The following is a 10,964-nucleotide window of genomic DNA, read 5'->3' on the forward strand; positions in this document are numbered from 1 at the left end:
GAAGGCTGAGCTCTTTGTTCTTCATCAGTAAATGTTTTAAGTCCTCTTCACTTTCAGCAAGCAAGGTTGTTTCAGAAGTAGATCACCAATATTTCCTCCCAAGTGCTTCAGTATGGACTTGAACTTTGAACTTTTCAGTTAAGTGGGTTAGTCATTTGCAACACCCAAAGATTCCATTTAGGTAACTTTTACACATTTTGGTAACTACCACTCATCTGTAACCACCATTCTTCTGTCATTTTATCATACTGCAGTTGCTTGCATGTTGCTGTGATGCTAGCAGTCATGCCACTGGTATTTTGAATGCCAGAAAGGAACCCATGATGGACCGTTTTCAGTTGAGCTTCCAGACTAAGACAGACTTGGAAGAAGGAGAGGATGACTACTTCAAATGTTTAGCCACTGTAAACTTTATAAATAGCAGTAAAACACTGTCAGATAGCACCAGGATATTAAATATTGAGACATAATGATCAACACTAGAATATTGTAAATGATAGGGCTGAATGATGAGTTCCTCAGTTGGAAGGAAGACAAAATACGACTGAGTAAGGGCTGCCTTTTTAAAGTATAGTTGACTATGATAACACAAATGGATGCTTTTAGGACTTTCATTTGCTGATAGAGCACAACTCAAAATAAGAACAAACAAGTGCAAACATCCATTAATTATTGGGATATGGAATATATGAAGCATGAATCTAGGAAACTTGGAATCTCTCAAAAATAAAATGGAATGCACAAACATCTACATCTTTGGTATTGTTGTTGTTGTTAAGTGCAGTCAAATCCATTTCAACAAATAGTGACCCAGTATAGGGTTTCCAAAGAGCAACAGGTGCATTTAAACTGGCGACCTTGTGATTCAAACTGACCTTGCAATCTTCCACTTAGACGACAATGCCCCACCAGGACTCCTCTCATAGGCATTAGTGAGCCGAAATGAACTGACAGTGGCTCTTTTGAATCTGACAATAACATAGATTACTATGACAAGAATGAAAAGTTTAAGAAGAACGTATCACATTCATTATAAAAAAGAACATTTCAAGATTTATCTTGAAGTATATTGCTATATGTGATAGGATAATATCCATACATCTGTAAGGAAGACCAGATAATACCAGTGATTCAAATTTATGCACTGACCACTAAAGCCAATGATGATGAAATTGAAGAATTCTACCAATTTCTTCAGTCTGAACTTGACCAAACATGCAATCAAGGTATATTGATAATTACTGATAATTGATATACAAATGTTGGAAACAAAAAGTATGGATTAGTAGTATGGGCTTGGTGATAGAAATGATGCTGGAGATCACATGGTAGAATTTTGCAGGACCAAATGACTTATTCATTGCAAACACCTTTTGTAAACAACATAGAAGACAACTACATAGATGGACATCGTCAGATGGAATACACAGAAATTTAATTGACTACATCTGTGGCAAGAAATTGTGGAAAACCTCCATATAATCAACCAAATAAGCCCAGGGCCACACTATGGAATGAACTACCAATTGCTCATAAGTAAATTCAGGCAGAAGCTGAAGAAAATTAAAACATGTATACAAGAGACAAAATATGACTTTGGACACATCCCACCTGAATTTGGAGACCATTTCAAGAGCAGATTTGATAAATTAGACACCAATGACCGAAAACCACAAGAGTAGTGGAATGACATCAAGACTTTCAAACAGGAAGAAAACAAAAGTTCATTTAGGAGACAAGAAAGAAATAAAAGACCAAAATAGATGTCAGAAGAGACTCTGAAACTTACTCCCAAGAGTAGAGATACTAAAGCAAGTGGAAGAAGCAAGAAGGTAAAATAGCTAGACAGAAAATTACAAAGGGCAGCTAGGAAAGGTAGTAAGCTATTATAATAAAATGTGCAAAGATCTGGAGTAAGAAAGCAAAAAGTAAGAACACATTCACCATTCATCAAGCTGAAAGAACTAAGTTAAAATTCAAGACTTGACTTGCAATACTGAAAGATTCTTTGGGCAAAATATTGAATGAAGTAGAAAGTATCAGAGAAGATGGAAGGAATATATAGAGTCACCCTAACAAAAATAAATGGCTGATGTTCAACCCTTTCAAGAAAGTTGAATATGATTAAGAGTTAATGATACTGAAGGAAGAAGTCCAAGGTACACTGAAGGCATTCACAAATTACAAGGCTCCTGAAATTGATGAAATACAAATTGAAATATTTTAACAAACTTATGCAGCACTAGAGGCACTCATTCATCTATGCCAAGATTTTAGGAAGACAGCTATCTGGTCAACTGATTAGAAGAGATCAATACTTGTGACCATTCCAAGGAGAAGTGACCTAACAGAATGCGGAAAACATTGGACAACATTATTAATGTCACAGGTAACTAAAATTTTGCTAGAGATCATTTAAAAATGGCTGCAATGGCACATTGACAGGAAACTTCCAGAAGTCCAACTCAGAAGCAAGTGAGTATGTGGAATTATGGATATCACTTGTGATGTCAGATATACCGTGGCTGAAAGTAAAGAATATCAGAAAGATGTTTACTTGTGCTTTATTTATATATTATTTACCAAAAGCTACATAAAAGCTTTTGACTGTATTGATCATGACAAGCTATGGATAACATTGCAGAGAATGCATATTCCATAATACTTAACTGTGCTCTTGAGGAACCTGTACACAGACCAAAAGGAAGTTTTCAAATACAACAAAATGACACTGAATGTTTTAAGATAAGGAAAGGTGTGTACCAGGATTGTATTCTTTTACCATATTTATTCAACTTGTATGCTGAACAATGGAGCTCTGGTGTGGTGCTGTGTGTTAATGCTTTGGACTGCAAAGTTGGTTTGAACTGCAAGGTCGGTGGTTCAAGTTCACCAGCCACTCCTAGAAAACCTTATACTGGGTCGCTTTGGGTTGGAACCAAGCAATAGAACTTAACAACAACAAAATTCAGAACAATTAATTCAGTAGGGTGGTTTATATGAAGAAGAATGTGGCATCTGGATTAGAAGAAGTCTCTTCAGTACTCTGTAGAATCCAAGATTGCCAGACTTCATCGCTCATATTTAGTACATAGTATTCGGAGGGATCATTCCCCAGACAATGACATCATGCTTGGTAAAGTGGAGAGTCAGTGAAAAAAGAGGAAACCCTTATGACATAGATTGGCACAGTGGCAGCAGCAATACTCTCAATCCTAGCAGCAATTGTGAGGACAGTGCAGGGCTGGGCGATGTTCTGTTCTGTTGAATGTAGAGTCACTAGGGATCAGAACCAACTTAATGGCACATAACAACAACACATTTTTTAAAATCTCATTGCAAACTTTATCTTTTAAAGGAAAATTTCCCTATGTATCCTTTGGTATGGGACTTTTCACTATTTCTCAGTTAATGTACTTCTCTTTGTTGATACTATAAACTTCCTAAAAGAATGGGATGTCTTGGTGTTTTACCTAACATGCCCTTTGACTACTAGTAGATAATCACTCAATTTTGGATGGAAAGATGGAATATGAATGAGTGATTTTAGACAGGAATATCTTGACTTCAGTTGGTTTGCGATGATGTAGCATAATGAGGAAAAGTCAAAGATGAGGAGAGACAGCTCTTTCTATGGAACGGGATGGGTGTGTCATCAATATAGAAGTCAGAATTAATTTGTTTTCCTAGGCAGCTTCTCATTCTTTAAAACTCATCATAGATTCTTATGAGTAGAATTTGGTCAGGGATGAGAAAAGACTTTGCATAGTCACATTTTCAAAGCTCAAGCTACATACACAAGGGTTTAAAGAGATAACAGGGAAAAAATCTTTATATGACTTTATTTTATGAAATATCATTTTATGCCTTCATTTTTAACAGTGTCTTTATCATATTTGCCTCTGAAGGAAGGCAATTTATATTTAGCAAGAACAGCTATTAATTAGTATTCATAGGCATACCCTTGCTTTCTGTTTGTTCTGATGTTCCAAAATTGCAAGGGAAAAAAAAGACCCTGCAATTTAATTTTATTAAATCAGATATGTGTACAACAGAATTCTGGCGTCAAGGACTATATTAGCAAATTGTGCCAATTAGAAACACACAGCAAGTACCATGCACTTTCCTTTTGCATTAGTGGCTTTTAAATCATATAATGGCATAGTAACAAATACAGCTAGCATGGTATGACTGTCACATTTTCTACACGTTCATTTTTAGATACTTTGCCTTTTTAAGAAAACATACAGTATGCTGTAGGCCTACACATAAAATGCTTCCCATAATATCAGAGATAATTTTATGCTTAAGGAGTAATATTCAAACACTCTTCTTTTGATAATTCTGAACAATTTTTTTTTTTCCCATATGGGAACTTAGCCAAGAAGTAGACATACTGTATATTGGGAAGTCATCCATTTTTAATATGAGACAGTACCACATCAAATACTAAAAAAAAAATAAAGTTATCAGATTTTTGGTGAGCAAATAAGCAATTGAAGTATTAAAAAAAAAAATCTCTGAAATAACAAAATCAATCACACTATGCCCAATGAAAAATCATACCTGTAAGAATTGAATTAATATGATGCAACATATGAACCAGAATTGACTATAAGAATAATTGTTGCTATTCATAAAATTTTTTAAAAAAAATCTGTTATATACATATAACAACCTTGCTTTCTGAAAACAGAAAGGTCTTGTAGCACTTACTAATGATGATCAGAAATTAAAACTTTAGATAAAAATTTATAAAAAAGAAAAAACTCCTCGAAACTGGATCAATAAACAATTTCTTCTTCGTCTTCTCCTTCTTCTTCTTCGATTCAATCCAAGCGTTATTGGCAGAAAGCCAGTAATTTGGAGGCTGGAGGGAATAATTTCTCAAGACTGTCTGTCTGTCACAAAGAGCAGACACATTATATAGGGTAAGTTACATTTGGATGTACACTTCATCTATTTTTACATCAAGATAGCATTCTTTGGAAAAAGAAACAATAAGGCAATAAACTTCTTCAAACATTCTACCTTTAGGTTTCATCTGCTTAATCATCTGAGATAACTATATGGGTAGGTTTAAGCACGTCCTATTCTCCTTTTCCTGTTCTCCATCTAGGACTAGAAGGTCATCTTAGCTAATTTTTAAACTTCCTCATTTTCAGGGTCCTCATTTGAGACCTAATGACTAAAGCAACTCCATTTTGTTTAGGTCAGTAGATCCATGCCATCATCCTCCCTCTTATTTTTAGATTTCATTTCTATAAAATTTGCTTCAAATGAAAATGGTTACTTTGATACTGGACACTGTTCCTTGGATCAAAAGAACTGAGCTTAGGTTGTGAAAAACAGCAAATTTTCCAAAGGGCGATACAGCAAGGTGAGCTTTGAATATGGCAACATATGAAAATTACTATGACAATACAAACCCAACCCTCACAATTAATATGGTTAGCCACTTTAGATTAGGTAATTTAGACAATTAACTTTTGTTATTTGCTATAGTGAAATCCTTACACTAAGGGCAGTAATAGTCTGGGCACTGATAGGTGGCATTAATATTCTTTACCAGTGCACTTGGCATATCTCTTGATTTTCACATTTAGAGTTGAGACCATAGCAAGCATTACAAAAAGGGGTAGGGTCACATGCTCAACAGGACTGAACAGATGTAGATTGATACAGAAATCAAGTGGGGGGAGCACCAGCGATTAGGCCTATCAGTCAGGTACTGTCTCTGGGGTACGAAGGTGAGGAGTCTACCAAATGTACAGGGCCTCTTCTCCCCACCACCCTGCCCCAGTAGAGTTAGCAGGGATGTAGGAAAAGGCCTTAGTTCCACAGAGGAAAAGCTACCATGCTGGATCTGTGTTACCGAAGTACTAATGCCAATAAGGCAGGAGGTAAAGGATTGTTCAACATACAATACCTCTTCAAACAGAAATCAGATGTATTCATTATATGTGTGCCCAGATACATCTAAGCATTTTCACTCAGCAATAGAGGATTAGATCTGAGTGTCCAACCTATATTAGGAGAAAGAAGTTTGTTGTTGTTGTTGTTGTTGTTGTTGTTGTTAGGTGCCATTGAGTGGGTACCGACTCATAACAACTTTATGCACAGTAGAACGAACACTGGTGGATCCTGGGCCAACCTCACTACTGTTGCTACGCTTGAGACCATTGATACTGCCACTTGGCCAATCCATCTCTAACCTTCCGCCTTACCAAACAGGATATCCTTCTCCAGTGACTGGTCCCTCCTGACAATATGTCTGAAGTATGAGAGATGAAGTTTGGCCATCTTGGCCTCCAAGGAGCACTCTGGCTGCCTTTTTTCCCAAACACATCTACTGGTTCTTTTGGCAGCCCATGGCACTTTCAATATTCTCCTCCAACACCATAACTGAAACACATCAATTTTTTTATAGTCTTCCTTATTCACTGTCCAGCTTTTGCATGCATATGAGGTTATTGAAAATACCATGGCTTGGGTTAGACACACCTTAGTCCTCAAGTTGACATCTTTGCTCTTCAACACTTTAAAAAGGTCTTATGCAGCAGATTTACTAATGCAATATGTTGTTTGAATTCTTGACTGCTGCTTCCATGAGAGTTGATAGTTGATCCAAGAAGAATGAAGTCCTTGACAACTTCAATCTTTTCTCCATTGATAAGAACGTTGTTTATTGGTCCAGTGGTGAGGATTTTTGTTTTCTTTACATTGAGATGTAATCCATACTGAAGGCTGTGCTCTTTGATCTTCATCAGTAAATGTTTTAAATCCTCTTAACTTTCACCAAGCAAGGTTGTGTTATCTATATATCACAAGTTGTTAATGAATCTTCCTCCAATCCTGATGCCACATTTTTCTTCATATAATCCAGCTTCTCAGATTATTTGCACAGCATACAGGTTGAATAAGTATGGTGAAAGAATACAACCTTATTGCACACCTTTCTTAATTTTAAACCATCCAGTGTTCTCATGTTCTGTTCGAATAACTGCCTCTTGGTCCAGGTACAGATTCCTCAGGAGCACAATTAAATGTCCCAGCATACTCATACTTCACAATGTTGTCCATAGTTTGTCATGATCCAGACAATCGAAAGCATTTGCGTAGTCAATAAAGCACAGGTAAACATCTTTCTAATATTCTCTGCTTTCAGCCAAGATCCATCGACATCAACAATGATATCCCTCATTCCATGGCCTCTTCTGAATCCAGCTTGAATCTCTAGAAGTTCTCAGTCAATGTAGGCTTGGGATATCAAAGAGATTGTCCAATGATTTCTGCATTCTGTCGGGTCACCTCTCTTTGGAATGGGCACAAAATACGGATCTCTTCCAATCAGTTGGCCAGATAGTTGTCTTTCAAATTTCTTGGCATAGATTAATGAGTGCCTCCTGTTCCACCTCATTTTCTTGAAAGATTTCAATTTTTATTCCATCTCCTGGTGCCTTGTTCTTTGCCGATTCCTTCAATGCACCTTGGACTTCCTCTTTCAGTATCATTGTCTCTTGATCATATGCTACCTCTTGAAATGGTTGAACAGTAACAATTTCCTTTTGGTATAGTGACTCTGTGTATTCCTTTCATTTTATCTTGATGCTTTCTGCGTCATTCAATAATTTGCCCAGAGAATCTTTCAGTAACAAAATAGAGGTTTGAAGTTTTTCTTCAGTTGCCCCAGCTTGAGAAATGCTGAGCATGTTCTTCCTTTTTGGTTTGTTTTTGTTAAGTGCCCTCGAGTCGATTCTGACCCATAGTGACCCTGTATAGGGTTTCCAAGGAGCAGCTGATGAGCTTGAACCACCGATGTTGCAGTTCAAACGACTTTGCAGTATGACGCATTAGCCCACAGCGCCACACATAATGCAGCTTAATGCAGCTTGAATAGAAACTTTAGGTTGGAAGAAGAATTCACGGCCCATTATCGTCCAGGATTTTTCTTGACTCCAGGTCTTGAGGCACATGAGTCAGCAGTGGGGGTGGTCAGCAGAATCTTCCAGGATCCGGTCCACATATCCTCTAACTGGCAGTCAGGTCTGTCTTTCCACATTTTGAACAGGACACAATCTCGAGGCTGAAAGGGAAGGAAGCCAACCTGGGAAGAGCAAACTTAAGAATAACAGGAAGTGAATGTTGGAGGTGTTGTGCATACTACTGCACCTTTGAATCTTGGTTGAGGGTGGGTGGAAGGTTGAGAGAAGCTGCCTGGAAAGGTGTACCATATACAATTTCATAAGGGCTCAATGTAAGCCCGCTTCTGTGGGTTGCCTGAATTCAGAACAGGGCTAAGGCAACATCTGGTCCTAATGTAGATAAATTTCCTGACAGTTTTGCCACTTGTTTCTTTAGAGTAGAGTTCATTTTCTCCACTTTTCTGGTGTGGGATCTCCATGCTGAGTGCAATCTCCATTTCAGCTGTAGGTGTTTGCTGCTCTGTTGTCATTTTGGACACTTTTTGGAGATAATCTCCTTCAAGAGGATTTTCACTACTTCTGAAGCTCCCTCAGTTTGAGTGGGTAGAACCTCTGCACACAGAAAATGTACTGACAAAAACAAAAGCAGCAAATATTTAATTTTCCAACTTGGGGCATCTACATAAAATTAATCTGCCAATTTTCAAGGAGCTGTTTACCTTGACATTGATGCAGGACTGAGATTGTTCTTGAGTCAGGTAAAGCAGAGCTAACATCCAGAATGATTTCTTTTTCCTTTACCTGGAGCCAGAACCTAATGAATCAAGCCAGGGTCTCTTTCCCATAGTGGATCATTTCATAGACTCATTTAAGAAGAGCAAGAGATAGTTTTCACAGGATCAGAACCATTCTATTACCATTTGCTCTAGTTTTTAATCTCTCAGAACCAGAACAATTCCATCATCATTCACTTTTCATCTTTTAACCTCTCTTTCAAATCCTTTTGCCTCAATTGAACTCAAATCCCCTGGGACACATTCAGTCTTTCTTGCCAACATTTCTAATGCACTTGTCAGTGCAGTCAGTTAGGTATTTTGAGCTGAGATATACTGCCTCCACCAGGTCTTGTAAGGTTACTGTCACACACACTGCTCTCCAAGTCCCTTTCTCCATGTAACGGCTTCTATACATGAACAACGTCTAGTCCATCATGTATAATGCTTGGTCTAAAAGGTCAGGTTGGCTGGAAAATACTTAATCAATGATTTCTATAGAGTCATGGTTCAGCCTTCCAGTTACTACATCAGGAAGGAGGATGGTGGGTTTCATCACCACATAATTCTCAGGGTAATATTTGGATTTTCCAATATTGCCTAGTATTGCCTCATTTGTCTTGTAGTGAGCCATAGGCTTCCTTTTTGTTGTAGCAGGGAGACGACTTGATGGAAACAGTGATGGGCTGGCCCAGAATGAAATTCCCAGCCTCTTTCCTGAGAGGATATTGATTTCTGTGTGATACGCAGCTTCCAGGCTTCAATTAGACTTCGGCAGGGGATGCTTCTTGGCTCTCCCCTGAGTTCCGCTAACCCACACAAGGGGTTTACCTGATTATCAATCTCCTCAGGCCAGTGGGACTGTTTTCTGGAATTTGAATCAGTAATTGACAGGCATGCTCTTGAGGAACCTCCGTCTACAGATATTGGGTTTCAGGAAGAAAGGTTATTTGAACATGCAACTTTGGAAGCAGGTCCTGGTCCAGTAAGGAGGACAGGCAGTCAGGTATTTGTAAGAAATGGTGTGTCATTTTCTTTTCCCCAATGAAGCAGTCTAGGGGTTTCAGGAAGATCTGGTCCTCAGGCCTCACTGAGACCTCAGTCATCATCACTGAATGGAAAAATGGGGAATTCAGAGGCATATTGACCTCTGAATAAGTGGCCCAATGTCCACCAAAACTCTACAATCTGTCCCTCATTGTTATTTTCAGCATAAGTTCCTGATGGGGAGTTGAGGGAGGGCAATACGGATGGCAGAAGTTGATGCCAAAACCTGCTGGAACCCCTTCTCCCCTGGCACCATCACTCTTCTGTAGACAATGAAGCTTGTTCCAACCATCTATTGAATTGGAGGGTGGCTTTTTCTGCCAGATCCTCCCCTGAGACTTGGACATTTATTTTTCCAGTGTCTAGGTTTTTTGCAATAAGCATATTGGTCCTTGCTTAATGCCCTTTTTACTTTCAGGGGTCCTCCCTGGGGCCCCACAGGCTTACCACTAGTTGTCTTTAGGAAGACAGTAATGACCTGAGTCTTCTTGGGCTCTCATCTGTTAAATATCTTGAAGGTGATGTCAACCAGCTGAAATGCATCCATGTCAATTGCCCTGTAAAATGTCAGTGGTTCCTTTCTAATATTGGGAGTATTTGGGAAGATAAAAATCTTGTTAACCATGTGGATATTTGTTGAGTCCTCAGGGTCAAGGTCTGTATACTTAGAGTAAGCCTGGTAGATTCTTCTGCTGAGCCACATGTACCATGTTCAAACTCTTTTGTTTAGGAACTCCCTTCTTCAAACCTCTGAGAATGTACCTATCATAGTGTTCCAGCTGCAGGAGGCCCTTTATTTATATGCCAGTTTGGCTCAGTTAGAGGAGTTGCCTTGACTGGGGCCAGGGTCCTATTCGGGTTTTTTCCATGGATGTGTGCTACTTCGTCTGGTACCTTATCTCAGACAAGCCTTCTTTCATCACTGGTCAGGAGCAGGTTTAATAGAGCCTGAATATCTGCCCAATTAGGATGATGAGTAGCAAAAATAGTGGTTATTAAATTTGTTATTTTGGTTGGACTATCCTCTTGTGACACTGTGGGTCAATACACTGGACCACAAAATCCATCCAAACTGCAAGGCCAGTGAGTGGTTCAAGCTCACCAGCTGCTCCTTGGAAATCCCACAAAGGGACACCATGAGTCAGAATCAACCCAATGGTACCTAACATCTCAATAGGAGGGATTTGATTTCTTTCTATTTAACAAATCCAAGATACAG

General features: G+C 38.6%; 1 pseudogene; it reads right to left on the bottom strand.

Annotated features, from left to right (window-relative positions):
- The window catches only part of LOC102840023, a 16,840-nt pseudogene extending 8,385 nt beyond the window's left edge, over positions 1-8,455 (bottom strand).
- Between the last annotated feature and the right edge of the window lie 2,509 nt (positions 8,456-10,964).

Source organism: Chrysochloris asiatica, unplaced genomic scaffold (genome assembly GCF_000296735.1).
Source record: "Chrysochloris asiatica unplaced genomic scaffold, ChrAsi1.0 scaffold00214, whole genome shotgun sequence".
Classification (NCBI taxonomy): Eukaryota; Metazoa; Chordata; class Mammalia; order Afrosoricida; family Chrysochloridae; genus Chrysochloris; species Chrysochloris asiatica.